Raw genomic sequence first — 17,858 nt, forward strand, 5'->3', positions numbered from 1 at the left:
GCCATGCCAGATGCACCTAGAAACTCAGAGGCATTTCCCTGCAGACCTCTGGCTGTGTCCCCAGAAGCACCACCCCTGCAGGCAGAGGCAGCACGCAGGTACAGCTTCACAGGGATGCTGCCCATACAAGCGGCCTTCCAGTCATCTCAGCCTGTGTTTCTGCACCAGCACAACAGAAACCCTGGATGAACCACCAGCCACGCCTGGTGACCATTTGTAAGGCTGCATGTTATTGTAGGGGGATAGAATATAAGAAAATAAAGATAGTGTAGAAAGTAATCTTACCCCTAAGGAGTTGCAGCTGATTAGCAAAGATTAGGAACAGGCCTGACTTTAAGAGGCCACAGCTGTAACCAGTGAGAAGAAAAGTGCTATAAAAGAGTGGGGTGGTTGGTTGAGAAGGGAACTGGAGTCACTTGGCTGCTCTGTGAAGAAAAAAGAATTGGTGCTCTGAGGAGTTGCCCACAAGAAACACCAAGAAGGTATGAAACTTTTGCATAAGGAGACAACAGTATGGAATCCCTGCAATAAGATGACAACACGTTATCACTGCACTGAGACAAAACAGCCTTTTGTCTGGGCTTCTAAAACTGAGTAACTCCTACTTCTGAGCTGGAGAATGCACCATTGAGCTGGGACAGGAACAGAACGGGAGTGAAGGGGAGAGAGGTTTGTGAAGAGAGGGAAGATTTCTGCCAGGAAGTGATCACCTGAGCTCACTGCCAACAGGTGTGGGAGATGCTCTGATGCCTTCAACACATCCAGTGCTGAAGCAATGACCACCTGAAGTGCTAATATCATCAGCTGTTTTCCTCTTCAGCATGAAAAAGGTAGGGTAGGGAACCCACTCCAACTCATTTCAAACCAGCCAGTGCCCTTGCCAAACATAATTATTTATGAATATTACATGTGGTTTTCCCTTTCTTATTACTACTTCTAATCAAATCTTTCACAATTAACATGTTTATGTATCTGAAAACAGGTTTGGTTTTGTGGGCTCCCATCCCAATGCTTCCCCACTCCTATGACAAGGAGTTCCTGACCTACAAATAACAGAAGATGAACATACCCCGAACCTTAGGAGCAGTTTGATCAGTCATGTAATTAAATGCCTGGGACAGGACAGCCCAGAGCTCACTGTGCTGCCTTTCAAGAGCACAATTTTCTTCTATACTGGCACCATTTCAACACCTTTTTTCTAGTACAGGAAACAGCATACTGCACTTGTCCACATGTGTGCAAGTCAACCTCAAAGCAAATAGACTCTTTATGTGACCTTGCTGGCCTCAGAACCCTGCCAGGGAGGTCAAGAACATTTTTAAACCCAACCAACAAATTTCTGATTGTTGCTGTCATTGCAAATATTTGTACAGGCTTTTAGCTCTACTGTCTTTGTAGAAAGAACTGTGTTTATTTTTAAGTTCAATTTTTAGCTGCCTTTAAAATGCTCGTCTTTGTTGCTAGACATCAGCTTGAATAAACAATAATAGTGAAGCTCCAAAATACTCAGAACAACCTGTTAATGATTAAATACAGTCTTCTTAGTCAAAATACTAATTTGACAACTCTAAAACCACAGCCTATAAAAATCATTCGGTACCTATAATATCATAAATCTTAATACAGTCTAAGTTATCTTCTTTGCTATGAGGAAAAGGGAGCTGCCAAGTTGCAGCTGACTTTTATTCTGCATCATGTTTCATTACCCTCTTCATCCCCAGCCACACAGCAAACAGCTGTTTTACTCCCTGTAACTTGTTCTTTACTAGGGCCAAGGTGAGGAAAATCAGGCACAAGCTGATTTACTTGTCAGCTCAGCTGCCCTTCTCAGCAGGGCATGTTCATGTCCTTGTCACAGGACGAGTCTGTGCAACTGTGATGGGATTCAGTTTTACTTTAAAAACCATTATGGTCCCTTTCCTACACAATCACGAAACAGTAATTCCATCAAGCAAGGTGATGGCACTGTAAATCACTGCAGTAAAACCCAGTGGAATTGTAGTACCATCTTCATGAAGGTTTGAGGCTGTATTCATACATATTTTTTTTTACTTCAGTCTTTCCATGGAATCAGTGTTTATGGAAGTGAGGTGCTGGTAATAAAAAAACCTTTAGCTGGAATAAATTACAAATGAGCAAGCTGCTGCCCTGCAGCTCGTTGCACTGGGATGCTGGGCTGGAGCCTGCCCTGCTCACAGCTCACCCTGGGGGCACAGGTGCCTCTTACTTGTGGAGGCAGGGCTGGAAAACAGGATTCCTCTTCCCTGTGGGAGAGCCAGCAGTGCTCTTCTTTTAGATCCAGGCACCAGTCCAGGACTAAGCAGAGCATCAAACACTCCTGGGAGGGAAAGGGGCTAAAGAAAGGGGCCTGTTGAAGCTTCAGGTGGGGAGATGTCATCTTGTTGTCAGGGAAGGCACTGAGAACATGCTTTGCTCTCCCAGCAGATTCTTCCCTTAGGGGAAAACAACTGCTCTGTAAGAGCATCATCGACATGGCAGATACATAATTGATACCTTCGTTTCCCCACTTGGCTCTTCCTGATGTATTTGGGGCCTCCACTTCTCCTCTGCTCTCTGTTAATAATGAATGACTGCATTATCACAGTGCTTAAAGAGGGCTGGCCATAGATCAGAACCTCTTTGTTTAAAGAGCAGTATGGACAAACACCAGAAAGACCATTCTTGTTTCAGCTCCAAGTATAAAATGAGAGACAATAGCTTGAACAACAGATTTCTGATTTTCATTGACACCTTCTCAGCTGTTGCATTAAAAAAAAAATTAGCTATCCACAAGCCCCTATGAGTTTATTTGCCAGCATGTCCCTCTCAAACTTTCTCATTCAGACACTGGCATTTTAAGCAATCATAAAATACATCTTTGCTGTCTGCAGACTAAAACAAAATGCCAACTTCAACTTTTATATGCCAGCTTGAACTGAACTGCTTTAGCTGGAGTTGGATGAGCATCCCTTGAGCCAGAAAGCAAGTACCAACAAAAAAAAACAGCAGACCCCATCTCCTCCCCAGCAGTGCTTTCCAGCACTACACTACCCCATGGCCTAATATATTAATTCAGCACTTAGCTTCAGCACACAGAGCTTCAAAGGGCACCAGAGGAAATGCCTGTTTGTCTGTCAGGGGCACCTGAGCCCACCCAGCTACTTCACCATGCATCAGTACATTGCTGTGCAGGAAAACCTTTCATTTTTCTAAGTGGAATTAGGAGTTAGCAGTCATCATAGCCCAATGAAACATTTTAAGCCTTCCAATTACCATTATGATGCATTCAGGCTGATTATGAATCAGATAATATATTGATTTTTTTACTTTGTACAAAACCCAATAAAAACAAGAAGAATAATTTAGCCTATTTTAGTGACATTAATGTGGACAAAGGTCATTCCAAACTGTACAGAATGACACACTTCACTGTATTTTGCATTTTCTTTAAGACTGTCTTTAAACCTTTAAACAATTTAAATTTCATGAAAAAAATATTTTTATTATTTCTTATTTATTTAGAGGTAAACCAGGCTACATGACCCTTGAGTACTTACGAGCCAGAATACAAAACACTGACATGAATTACTTAAAAACCCAAATGAAACAGAAGCTGTTCTCACAATTATCAAGTTTCTTTAGTTTTATGATTATGAGTGCCGTGACCTTGTTGATACAGATGAAATGAGCACAAAAGCTTTATTATTTACCCATGTGCTTAAGAGTGCCATAATGAGAACTTGATTAAAATGAAAGAGGTGGTGCAAAAAAATCCGAATATGACTGGCAAGCCCTGGACCTGTTGCCAGCAATTCCAAGCAGCAGTGGAAATTCCAAATCCTTGCAAATAAAATATGTACTTTATAAAGGATCAGTCTTCACCAAATGCATCTTTGGCATTATTTAAGCTCTATAAAGCTTTCTTTTTTAAACTACTACCAATGTTTTCCTAGAGAGGGAACAGCGTGTGCCAGAGCACTCGCCTGTTTCCATCGGTCCCTGGGAAAGCAAGCTGTTTCTTAGGAAAGCCCACAGGAATACTTCAGAAATTCCTGCTTGCAGTTTCTGCCTGACCCTAGTGTTTCTCATCCTGGGCTTTCTGTAACTCACCCAGCAGCTGATGCACCCAGCAAGGGAGAGAAAGGGCTAATTATCACCTTGGTTAACAATGAACCAACACATGGCCACAGTGTCCCACAAAGGAAGGAGCAATCACTGTTTCCACCGGCGGTACTTCCACAGGGTCTGTCTCTGAGGGACTGCCCAGAGGTGAGCAGCCCATCCTGGCAGGCAGGGCTTGCTTGGGTTTCTGCTCTTCCCAGCCAGCAGACCCAAAATAACATCCCTGCAGGGATCCAAGGAGGGAAAGGAAAGCAGAGATCCCACAGGTGATGGATGATCCTTTCCCCACGCCCAGGGGGCACAGAAGGAACACTGGAATGGCAGGTAGGAGTCAAACCCAGTCCCTGAGCCCCTCTGCAAGGCACAATGTCTTCACAGCCACTCCCCAGTGTTACTTGCACTGTGTGGTTTGGAACCTGTTGAGCTCCAACCTCATCTGAAGGAGCAGAGGGCCTTCCTGCAATCCCTGGAAATTTACCTCCCTCAGGAAATAACTCCCAAAAAATTCTATGCCATACTGAAAAAAACTGCCTTGTAGCTCCATCTCCAGTGAAAAATGTTTTGTATAAGAACAGGTTTTGAAACAGAAAGGTTAATAACTATTCTTTAAAAGAGCACCTTCAAGTAGCTTACAAATAAATGATGGCAACTCTGTTGAGCTTAGCAAGAAGCTGTGACATTTTGGAAATGAAAAGAAATGATAAAGAGGTCAGTCATTTTGCTTGCCTTGAAAAAGGTTTACAATTTCCCTTAAACCTCCCTCCCACTCTTGCTAACATTCAAGTACTTGGCACACATTCACACACATATTCAACATTTTTAGAACCTGTACTCACTTTTCACCCTAGCTGGATGCTGAACTTTGGGAGAGAGTGGTTATTTTCACACCAGGAGAGACTCAAAAAGTGACTGGTGCATTACACCATGCAACGCCTTGCTGTGGGCAAGCATTTCTTTCACATGCTGTGCTCACAAGAGCTACGGTAGATCAGAGAAAAACCTGGAATTGTGATGAAACATATATAAGCCACGATAAGCAAACCACAAGATTTCTGTATCTAGTAGGAAATTTTCTGTATATCAATACAAATGAAGAGTACAAGGAATATAGGTAAGCACAGCAGCACAGTCTGATTCAAGATAAAAAAAAGTGCTAGAAAAGCACCTCTAACCTTCACTGAATATTTTCTTTTTGTAGAAGGAATGAAATTAAATTAAATCAAGTGTTAACTGGCTCTTTTTTTCTATTTTTTTTTTTTTTAATTCCTGTATAGGATCATGAATAACATGCTAAACTGGAAAGCACAGAAATGCAAGATGTGTCCCACTCAGAAGCTTTTTGACAAACTTTATGACATTTCATGCATTTGTGAATAGTGGTCACTGAGAATCAGTTCCATAACTGTTCAGTGCATAAATAAATAAAGTATATTTAAGTTTCACTTAAGCCAGAAGACTTTGGTTTCATGTTTGTGAACATGTACATGGCCCATACAACAAGCTGCACACAGCCTTGCATTTCAAAGGCTGCCTTTAGTTTTGGGCCAGATGTCAACACAGGAGGAGCAGCCTGGCCAAGCATTCAGCCAGTGCTGGATGTAAATCAGCCCTCACCAAATCAGCTCAGCAACGCTGGAGCAGCCAGCTAAAGGCAAGGTCCATGGATTGTGTCAAGATACCAGGGGAAACATGATCCTATTTCAGGTAACACCTGCTCTGAGGAGGATGAAAAACCTTCAGATGTGTCCTCAAAGCTTCCAATCCAAACAGCTCCATCACCAACACTGCCTTCCCGCTTCAGTCAGCCTCTCTGCTAACTTTAAACGTCTGTCTTCTAGACCACGTGGGAATCAAAGGTTTGAGTGGACTTTTAATTATTTTTCATGCCAACACAGACTTTTAGAGTATAATTGAATTTTGTGGGAAGTTTAGCTTTGAGAAAAGTTAAGGAGAAAAAAGAAATGAATAACAAGAAAAAAAAATAGAAAGATTACTACGGCACACACATTTTCTTGACACTCAGAGCAAGACAAAACACTGTATTTGCCCAATTTGCTCATGTGCTAGGAATACCATAGGTTTATCTGCCACTAATACTGCACACTTCTATGCAATAAAAGGGACAGCATACAGGTTGGGAATGCCCCCTGGCTGGAGTGTGGAGCTCATAGGGATGCACAGTTCCCTTCCCAGCAGTGGCAGCACTCCAGACTCAGCACCTGCTCCCCTGGGAGGCAACTGAGCACAGAAAAGCACAAACACAAAATATGAAGTGACTCTTGTTAGTCATAGAGAGGAAAGTGCCTCTTTTCTAAATACTCTGGAATCCATGGCCTTGCATGCTGGTTTTTAGAAAGGACCTTTGACTCCATATCTTTTACATAATATTTTAATAAAGCCACCAATTCCACAACTAAAACAAGTCAGAGTGTAAAGCCAGGGCTAAATGTGCTAGAATGCTGCCCTTGATGTGCTTTGGTCAAGCTGTTGAATGTAATCTCAATTTTATATGAAGTCATATACTTGTCTGGGATGCATCTGGATGTTGTTTTTATAAGTACAAAACTCTGCTGACAGGAAGAGGTGAGTAATTGGTGAAAATACCACAAAGACAGTAAGTTGAAAAAAGTAGATTTTTGTGCAAGGAAAAGTTCTCATCACTAATTTCACTGACACCAGGCAAATACAGACACAGTGAAGGAAATGCAGGGCTGGATCCATAAAATGGAAGGACCCAATTTACTTCTTATGGCACCTACTCAGAACTGGGGAGGCTCAGAGCAAATCCCTGCTATTGAAAGGACTCCTAACCTACCACATGTCCTAAATCTGCCTTATTCTACTATTGGGGAGCTCTGGGGAGCACTGCTCTATCTCTCACCTTCTCTCATGTTCCCTTCCTAAAGCCACAAACAACTGCTAGCACCAGACCTCTGGCTTCTCTATTTTCATGGACACGACAAATATTTTGAAAAACGGTCAGTTCTCTTGAAAACTGTGCTATGGACATTAACTGTGCTATGGACATTAACAGCAAAATATAACATCAATCCTGATGTTATATTTTCAGTCTGATGCTAAGAACTTCAGTGAGTATATGTGACTCCACACATGTGCATCACTCAGTGAGACTTCACTCATAATTTCTGGGTTAGAAGAAAACTGTTCCTGCCAATGTGTCAGAAGAAGAGCCATCAATATGGTACCAACAATACCATTGAAATAAACTAATGGTTGTCTTTCTCATCTAATTGCTGCCAGCCTAAAGAGAGCTACTGGAAGCCCTCATAAAAGACTTCCTACTTCACTACCCATCTCCTTGAAGTGTCATCTCTTGCACCACCTCAGCATTATCCCAATTTCCCTCCCTTCTCTCTCACCTCAAACACAGTCCTTGTTTTTCTTACCCCACAAGAAGGACATTTTTTGTCTCAAAACTTTTGCATCCACTCCATACATTAAAAAATAAAAAAAAAAGGCACCAAAAATGGTAGGTGCAAAGACTGAATAATAAGGAAATACACACAGTAAGAAAAAATAAACCTCTACATTTGCAAGTTTTCCCTGAATTGGCATCTGGACATGTAAGTAATCACTTAAACCAGAAAGAATGGGCTTCATGCTGATATTTTTTTGAATGCGACTGAAGTGCCTGCTATTTGATTTTAGGAAATGGTTAATTTAATTAGCAACATCTGTTCTTCCTTTACTCTTTACTCAGTCTTATGTGTAATTTTCTGCCCAAATAAGAAAAAATCTAAACTGAAAGAAAGAAACCTCTGGGCCCTTATAGACAGAGGATGTATCAGTTCTGAGGGGGTTAAGAAAAACTCGTCTGTGCCACCAGACACCTCCCTGTTGACATGAGGACACTGGTCTCACTTCTGCCCTGCTGCTATATACAGGCCCTCAGGGGAAAAAACCAGGTTGCCAAATATGCTAGCCAGTAGCATTCCCACCCAGGGACTGTCAGGGTGTAATGATGTTATCTGCCAAACCACAGGCAGGCAGGGGCTGAGGAGCCGGCTCCCCTGCAAAAGCTGAAGAAAGAATTAACCACAGCAGTGGGATAATTCACTAGCTGTCTTCAGCTGATTCCCTCATCACGGTGAACTCACCTAACAAAGGATTTCATATAGCAATGGTGTTTTGTTCATCTCACCTTCTGCTGGTGTTTCCTGCAGTGTTTCTCTTCTTCTGTGGCTGAGGAAACCCTGAGTGCAACATAGGATGAGCTACAGAAAGAGAGAGAGATGTTTTCTCTACAAGCAGATCCCTAAGGACAGCTGGTGGAAAGGTAAAACCACCAAGATCCATGGCATGACTTCAACCATTTGTTGAATTGCTTACATCCATGGTCTATGACTGTCAGGTCTGACAAGATCCATGTGCAGCTAAGTGGGGAGGAGGAGGAAACAACATTTAATTATCACACAAAACCCATCTTCAGGACTGATTAATACTCAGGGAAGATTTCCAGAGCTGGGCTTCCAGATGATGCCAGGGTGATTTTCTGTGGCCTTTATTCTCACATGCTATCAGATCTTGCTGATTTTGCACTGAGGCAGCTGGGAAAGGCTTGTACCTTAACAGGGCTGAGCTGCAGCCATTGCCAAAGTAAAAACTGGTCTGTGCAACAGAGACAGTGTGCAATGACAGACATCAAATATTGTGTCCAGCTTCTCCTACTAACTAGAGAAACCTGCAGAGACCCTACCCTTAGTTAATGGTTTAAAATTTATTGAAAATAATGCTTAGCATTTGTATACTTTCTAGTGGCCTAAACCTGTATTCTCAAGGGTTTTCATCATTCACAGGTGGTCTCAGCTAGAAAGGTTCATTCTTCTTCCTCTTTTTCTCTTTAAAAATACATCATCCTTGAGATCCAATTGTGACATTAAATGCTTTTTTTCCTTCAACACATTTTTTGCTATGCACTTCAAACTAAGCTACAGAGTTTCCAGGTGCATTAAACATTTCAGAAACACCCTGTTCATCTTGCTGGATCTGGCTAAAACATGTTCTCCTCCTTTTCTATCCCTTGCCTCCGGTAGCAACGGGAAAATTAAATCAGCCGGAGGAGAAGTGCAGGGGGGAGTTAAGAGAGAGGTGTTGCTGTAAGTGTCCAAGATTTTTTTTTCAGTTTCAGGTTTCTGAGAATTCCCCTAGGCTTTTCCAACACAAACTTTCTTCCTCTTTTCAGAATCATGTTCTCTCTGTAACATGACACAGTTACATGACAATTCTGCCCAACAAAAAGCTTTTAAAGCAGAGTGACAAGTCAGGTAATTTCTGCAATGCTTTGTAGTTAATATCTCTTTCTTTTTCTTGCTGGCTCATGTTTTGCTACTCTCTTATTACTTTCTCCTCCAGCTAAAGTATATACTATTTCTGCTTGGTCTTTGTCCAGCTCTCCAGAAACTGGCTTTATCCCCAGTCTTAGTTGTCTACTTAACTGTTCATTCCCTTGCACAGGCACAGCCTCTCCTACATCTCACTTATTTCTTCCATACACTACTTCTGTGTGTCAAAAGCAGCACTATTCAAGCAGGAATAAACAACAACATTGTTTTTCAAAGAAATCAAATCTAGTCTGCTCTCATAAGAGTCAGATCAGCCTTCCAAAACTTTCCTTCAGGAATTTAAGCACAGGAACTACCTTGCAATTACTGCAATTCTGTTAAACCTTGTATGGATTTTTAGCTCTAATTATTAATACCAATATTCTCCTTTTTTTATCAATAACTTGAACAATTCATGAGAATAGGAGAGTTATGCATGGTGGTAAAACATGTAAGGCAGGAAAACCACTACACCCTTCTCTGTATCAACAAAAAGGAGGCCAGATTTGCAGTGCACTAGAACACTGCTTCACATTTTCAGAACAAGAATATTCTTAGCATCTGTGCCAAAACCAACATTTCCTTCCCCTCAGAAACGCAATAAATCTATAAAACTCCAAGAAACAAACCAGTAATCTTCAGACACATTGAATGAATTTACAAGGAAGGAAATGCACAGCCGGTTCTGAATTATTAACAATGAAATAAATTATAACACATTATAAATGCATAATTTAAATACATCTAATTTCTTGGCAATGAACTGTTTGGGTTTTTTTCTTCTCATAAAGACAGATAGCATCTAAGAATCATTTCCCAGCAGCTTAGGGGGACTTTAAGTTGTAACGTGACTCAAATTACTTGATTGTATCCCACTAAATCTCTTCCATAAGCATGCAATGGAAGTGTCATTTCTTTGTTGATTCATCCACGATCTTGGGGGGGGGGGGGAAAGGGAGGGAAAAGAAGCCCTTAGAGATTGGCTTTCAGCCTGGGGGACTTTATGTTGCTTGTTATGACATAAATGCTTCAGGTAAGTTGATCTCTGGGGTTTATAAGCAGGGCGAGCAATTGGGGGAGCAGTCGCAAACGGGATCCTCTCCTACTGCCCACATCATGCCAGGTTTTCAACTCAGGATGCCACTGCTGAGAGAAATTCACTTGTTTGGTGCCCAAGCACTAAAATTCCTTCAACAGTAGAGGTGAAAGATGTACAAGCCACGCTGAGGCTTTCCACGGGCTCAGGGGCAAACACTGCCTAGGAACATGTATCCTGGGCATCTCACTCCCTACAGGAACTGCAGCTGGGGCTCTTCCAGGCGCTCCTGTTGCTCCAGACATCCTCCCAACAGTATTTACACTGGGGTACACCAGCAGAGCTGCAGCTGGCTGAGGAGGCAGACATGGACACTGGCACATGGCGTTGGCTTCGCAGCCCTTGGTTTGAGAGGGAAGATCACTGCTGCACCCGACTGCAGCAGGCTGAGCTGAATGCAAAGCCTGGCTCTTGGGATAACAGTGTGTTTGGGGCTGGAAGGGACCTGAGAGATTATATAGTCCAAACCCCCATTCCACAGGCAGGGAACCTTGCACATCCTGGCTTCCAGGCTCCCATTGAGGTAGTTTGTTTCTTCAACACACCATCCTCTTCCCTGACAGGCTGAGTTTGCCTGGGCGTTCAAACCAAATTTCACTCATAACAAATGTTGTTTTATTTAGTTGACCTGACTACCAAACAGAAATTGGAATCCAAATCGCTTTCCTTCTGTTGCGTTGCTCTACAGCCATGCAGGCAGAGGGCACAAAGAGCCAGCCCTGTCTTCCTCCTCAGCAGAAAGGGTCAAGTGAAACAACAAGCATTTAAGTGTGCATCAACAGTGTTGCAAGCCCCAGAAATAAAACCAGCAGTGACAAATCCCTAGTCAAGAGTTCACTTTCTGAGCTGAAGCTTCCAGCAATAAAGAAAAGCTCTTAGGCTTGAAAAAGAGTTCCTGTGTGTGTCTGAGTCTTGTCAGCAATGTTTTAAAGTGAAAGCGTAAATTACAATAGCAATGAAAACACCAAGTTTCATCATATATCACAGTTATTCTAGTTGTGCAAATCACTAAGTTGGATAAAATCAATAATAGTAGAGATTTTCTGTATTTTTTGCAAATTAGATCATAAACTACATGATCTGTTTGCATAGATCATGCAGTAGCCCAGGCTCTAAAGCCCAACCAGCATCCAAGGCCTCTGCACCATTCTTGGGCTTTCACTGGACAACACATTAAAATGTTCAGATTCAGAAAACACAAAAAGGATTAAATAACACTGAAATTACTATGATGCATCTACCTGATGAGGATTTGCTAACAGTTTGGGCAGATGGTCAGAGTGAAGACATCCTAAAACACTAACAAAAAGGACATTCTCAGGGGTGAGGAATGGAGGCTGATCTTTGGGATAGAACTGGATTTGCTCAGACAGTTTCAAATGTTAGGACAGCTGCATCACAGCCTAACTCTGCTAGGCAAAACATCATGCTAATACACATGAAATCAATGCAGGAATTGGAGAAGAAAAAGCCAAGACAGCCCTTATCTTTTCATATGAAACTTCATTTCCACAAAGCTATCATTGAAACAGATTTGGTATTAACCCTCTGATGATCTGTCATTCTCATTCTACTGACATGCAACCTGACACCATACCCGGTCTTTCCACAAAATGATGGAGCAGCCATAGATCCTCATTTCTCCCTAGCTTTTTCCCACTTACACTGATTATCACAGTTATACAAAGCAGCAAGAGAACAAAAAGGTAAATAAAACTTTCCTTCTGGACAGAGACTTTATTTCCAAGTGTCCATAAACCAAGTCAGGGACAGAAGAAATTCATGTTCCTTTGCAGTGACCTTGTATCATGCCTTGCAAGAAAGTAAAGTCCTAAATCAAATTTCCTAATAATGAGCTGTCATAAGATTAACAGAGGTGATTTCAAGGTCTCTGCAGATTGCTAGTCCAAACCACTATGTGGATTACAAAGAGGCAAGGTTAAATTGATTCACATATTGTAATATTTAAACTCAGAAAAAACCTCCAAACCCAGAAGAGAGGACACCCCAGCCCTCTTACCCATGTGATTCTGGTCAAACAGAGTGAGAAGAAAAAACAGTCCATCTTCATACCCTGCATCACCTGGATATCCATGGTGATCTTCCTACCTAGTTCCTACTGAACCATTTCATATTCACCATAAAGCACTACAGGAAATGGCACACTCCAGGCCCCACCGTAATTTTACACTTGCCCAAAAATACACTTGACAGTGCAGGGCTTGTAGAGTTCATGTACGGGGGGGGATACAAATTACTCAGTGTCACTCTTTGATTTGGCTTTGGGGCATGAAAAAACTAACAAAAAGCACCCTCATTATCTGGCTTCTTTCCCTGCCCATGGCTCATAGTCACAGTTTCTCCTGGCTCAGAAGGGGCACCAGCAACCAGCCTCACTCTCTGGGATCTGCTGGGGGCAAAACAGATCAGAGCTACCACTGCCTGTTATTAGAGTGATTTTGTCATCACCACCTAACTACCTCCTTTCTTTTTTCCTAAGCACTGGCCCGACTCAAAAGTCAATCCTTACATATCAGAAAAAGAACAGGATCAGGAACCTGCCTTGTGCCAGCTAGAGAAGACATGGACAGCTCAGAAATTACTTCTCCACATGGGACTCGATGGCAGCTAGTTGGAATATTTCTACATATCAGAAAAAAATCTCTACCCACTGTTACAATTTTAATACAATAGGTAGAAATAAGTTCTGGGAGGAGGCTGCTTGCTGAACTATTTTTAAAAATCCATCAGTGATTGACCCAAGGCACTAAGAGCACTCAGCATTGTGTTTTAAAACAATAAATTCAGTGAAAAACAAATTAATACCAGCATCGATTCAGAAGTATTTTTTTGCAATGTTACGTTTTTTAAACCTCAAAAAGCATCAGTGTCCAAAATGAATAAAGGACAACTTTAAGGAAAAAGCATACAAAGATATAAATGTGTAAGTCCTTTCTGTTTTTAATAGGCTGGACTATTTGATATGATGCAAACACTGATGAGGATTTGAGAGCTCTTTGGTTTCCTCCTGGCTACCTTAGGTGCTGTCCTGCTTACTTCTGATAATTCACAGAATCACAGAATAATGAGGTTGGAAGAGACCTCTAAGATCATCGAGTCCAACCTATGCCCTAACACCTCAACTAGACTATAGCAGCAAGTGCCATGTCCAGTCTTTTTTTAAACACATCCAGAGATGGTGATTCTATGACCTCCCTGGGAAGATCATTCCAGTACTTTATTATTCTTTTGGTGAAAAATTTCTTCCTAATATCCAACCTATACCTTCCCTGATGTAGCCTGAGACTGTGTCCTCTTTAAAGGATACATTTAAAGGACTGTGTCCTTTAAATGTTTTCCCATTTAAACTAAGGAATTAAATAGAAAGGACTGGAAAGCATTTTGAAATCTGTAACAGAAAACACCAGCTAAGCATGAGGCCATATGACTCAGGAGAAATTCCTCAGGAGTAAGAAAGCCAAGGAGGAGGATCTAGGAAGGAAGGACAACTGATCCAAGGGGTGGCTGGGATCCAGCGGCGTGGGATCAGTTGTCAGCGGGGCTTAGCACAGGGGCTCAGCAGGAAACAAGATCTTTTCATCTGGGGGAAGTGTCGGGGTGGTCATCTGAGAATTCAACCCCCACACAAACACAGGCAGCCAGCAAAGGCTCTGCCCTGCCCGGGAGCCCCTGCTCTCCCCATGGCAGATGAGGAAGCTGATGATTAACGCTGTGAACAGGTGATTAGTGGCTACCAAACATCAGCACATGAAGATATGTCAGCCAGCATGCCTGACGTGAAAGGTCACGTACCATCGCAGCCAAACGAGGAGAAATTCTGGTCATGCCGGAAGCAGCCTCAGAGGGAGAGGAGGTGAGACGCCAACCTGTTGAGCACTACACCTTTGCTTTCACACACACGTGGTCCCCGTGGCGTGGCTGGTGCCCTGTGTCCTTATGAGAGCCGTGTTGTGGCCGTGCCCCAGGGGGCAGGCTCAGGTTGCGGCCTCCTCTGCAGCGAGGCCCTGCTGCAGCTGAGGGGCCACGGGGGCTCCGCTCTGCGCCAGCGGATCACAGGGCGAGCGGCAGCACGGGCACTCTGTATTCCACACACACGCTACGCTCAAAGGGTGCACAACTTTTTCTCCATAAATAGTGATTCATTCCACACACTTACATTCAGATCCTCACCAACAGCTCAAACCAGAATCATGGTGTTGGGAGCACGATGAGACCCACGCTTCCAGCAGTTGTCATTGCTTTTCATATTTCAGCTCAGTAAACACAAGCATCAACTTTTAAAAAGAGCTCTTGCAGCTCTCATTAGTAGCAGGCAACTTCATGGCTACCCATTCTGTCCGAAAACCTGGCCTTTTTGTACCTTTGACCAGGCATCCAAAATATCCACTCAATCAGCCTGAAGTCTAAGGCAGATTACATACTTAATTAACCCAAATTCTGAAGCTGTCACAACTGTAGTCCCATCTGACAACACTGGCAGGGTGAAGTGTTTCCCAAAAATAGCTGAATAGCTTTGGATAGAAATTTAGCACCAAATGAAAACATTACACCTTTACATTGTACTTAAAACTCTTGCATAACTTACAAAAGCATTAAAAAACAGGGAGAAATGAATAGGATTCCCAAAGTAGTCTTACGAGAGTTCAGCCTCAAAGTCCCAAAGCAATTTAAATCTCAGGGAAAAAAATAAGGAATATGAGGCTCTTTGCTAAGAATGTCCTTTGTGGCTGTGGACAAGTCATTTAGGGCTTCACATCAAATGAAACTTACCATTTCATCTCAATAGCTCTGCTTTCCACTCTTTCAAGTGCAGCAAAACCTGAAATGACCAGCTGACAGGTGTGTTGGGAGTAGCTCACTTCACCTGTAAGTGCTTTGAAATGCCTTCTTGTAAAGTGCAAGGAGTTTTAAAGTTCTTCCACTTTAGAAAGGAAAAACAGCCAGAGGAGAAAAACCAATTTCGTTTTTAAATCCTTTAAGAATTGTTACTCTAAGGGCTTTTTTGCACATTCGGAGTTATAGTGGACTGAGTCAGGATGAGAATTTAGGTCTCTGGCTGAGCATCTCCATGTCCAGCTCCTCAGGAACAGGAGGGCTGGCTCCACAACAGCGCCCTCAGTAAGGCTCACAAGCAGAGCACCACTGGAGTAACAACTTCCACTAGACAAGTCTTGGAATTTCTCCATGGATAACCAATTAGTTTGTTTAGCAGCACCTAGAAGTGCTGAAGCAAATATTAGTTTTCCATTTCATTTCAGGATTATGACAAGCTCGCCCAGTTCACACAATTACAGTTCCTCTGCACAGACACAGGTGAAGCTGCTGTTTCCTCGTCCATGAACAGGAAATCCCATAAAGCCAAGAGAGATGAAAAGCAGCAGTCTGAGAAACATGTTCACTTCTGACCTATGAGAATCATTTCACCGAGTGCCAAGGTCAACAAACAACAGGATCCTACCAGGGACTGCTTTCATCTCATGGGGGGAGCTGGGTGGGAAATGGTTTTCCTGTGCTGTTGAAGTACATTTTCATGCCCTTGAAAAAAACAAAACTGTGTGTCTGTAAAAGGACGAAATGCAAGCCAGACAGTTTGTGCTCTGTTTCTGCAAAACGTGTGTGAGGAGAGGAACTCCCCCAGCGCAGAGTAGCAGCCCTGCAGATCTCATCCTTGGCACAGCAGGTCAGCACAGGGCTCTGACCCCAGTGAGCGCCCTGACCAGGGGGGCAAGAGTTTCCCGGGACCTTCCCTTTGCAACTTGTCCTACCCTCTGCTTGTGCTCCACATTCCAGGCTGAGCTGCCTGACCTATTCCTAGGAACACTAACAAGGTCTGTTTTTACTGGAAATTTCATTCTTGAAAAGGCATCGCAACTCAAGAAACAACAAAAATCTCTTCCCACCTAACTAGTTCTGCTTTGAAATACTACCTTCCCAATATGCTGATCATGTCTCCACTGTTTGTTTCTCTGTGCAATGGTTGGTACTGAACTACCAAAGAAGAAATCCAAAAGAGAAAAAAAAAAAAAAAACCTGAAAAAAGTGCACAGCTCTGCTGCCCTTTGATAAGCCGTAGATCAGAAAGTAGAAGAGATAGCTTTAGTACACAATGGCTGATAACCCCCAAAAGCAACTCCAGCCAGTAAATGGGGAGAGATCACGTTGATCAAGTTCTGCCAGGCGTGGGAAAATCAGAGAAGAGGAAAGAAAATGAACAAGGATATGTGCTCCCCATTATCCATATTGTCTATATTGTCTTCCCAAGCTCCTGTTGTGATTGATGTTTGTTCACATTTTCTAACCATGGCAAATAACAAACAAGCTTTAAAAAACTATCTAAATGGCTGGAAAGGTGTAACCTGGGAGAAGGAGCAAAAGCTGCCTATGGACACCAACGAGGCAATCCAAGGCCTGCTTTGCTGCCCGTCTACCACTCATAGTTATGAGAGATGATTAAAGCCCAGATCGTCCTTTCCAAAACACTTCAACACCCACTCGCATGCAGCTGATGGCAAACTCTAGCACGACAGTATGGCTAAAGAAAGTTCTAATGGAGTATTAAAATCTGAAGTTCTTCCTCTCTTTAAAGGCTTGCTAATCCATCTGGTATGAGTCTACATCTGCCCAGTAGAGAAGGACTTTGAATTTTATGATTAGACCTCAGTCCTGCCCTTAGCCCAATGGGAAAGTGACACTGGGACCTTGATCTGTTTAAGTACTTCAACATATATTTACATTTCCAAGAGTAAAACCTTTAACTTAAAGCAAATCTTAAAAACCCAGCCCTTCAGGACACTGGCTGAGGTCCATCCTGAGTACTGTGTTATGTATTTATTTTATCTCTTCTAAGTCACTCTGTGACTTTCAGGAAAAATCTTTTACTTTAGTTTGCTACATCAAACCACGTTCACTTGAGCAGTCTACCCGAAGGCCCCGTGGTGATTTATCAGTGGTGCCTCCCCTGCACAGAGCCACAGCCCCTCTGAGCCCTGGAGGGCACACCAGGGCTCGTGGGGCAGGGTCTGAGCCCTGCAGGGGCACACCAGGGCTCGTGGGGCAGGGTCTGAGCCCTCCAGGCTGGCATGGCTGGAGGAAAAGGGAGCGAACAGGCAAGCAACTCCTCACAGCTGCTGTTGTGTGGCTCACTGGGGATCTGAATGCACTATTGATTCCCTAGCACTAAAACAGATTTGTAGCCCCTGCGTGTGCAGGACAGATATCTCCTTCAACTCTAATCTCTAGCAGCTGTCAAAGACTTAAATGGCTTGGAGCTGCCTGGA

At 42.9% G+C, this 17,858-nt stretch overlaps 1 protein-coding gene and 1 long non-coding RNA gene across 5 annotated transcripts in view; one reads left to right on the forward strand and one right to left on the reverse strand.

The window, feature by feature from the left end:
• PHACTR2 (phosphatase and actin regulator 2) overlaps positions 1-17,858 on the reverse strand; it is a 131,510-nt gene that overhangs the window by 53,253 nt on the left and 60,399 nt on the right. The gene's annotated exons all lie outside the window — the stretch shown is intronic.
• On the forward strand, positions 365-3,275 carry LOC135444884 (uncharacterized). The gene is made up of 2 exons (XR_010439332.1): positions 365-830; positions 983-3,275. It is a non-coding gene; the product is annotated as an uncharacterized LOC135444884 (long non-coding RNA).

Source organism: Zonotrichia leucophrys, chromosome 3 (genome assembly GCF_028769735.1).
Source record: "Zonotrichia leucophrys gambelii isolate GWCS_2022_RI chromosome 3, RI_Zleu_2.0, whole genome shotgun sequence".
Classification (NCBI taxonomy): Eukaryota; Metazoa; Chordata; class Aves; order Passeriformes; family Passerellidae; genus Zonotrichia; species Zonotrichia leucophrys.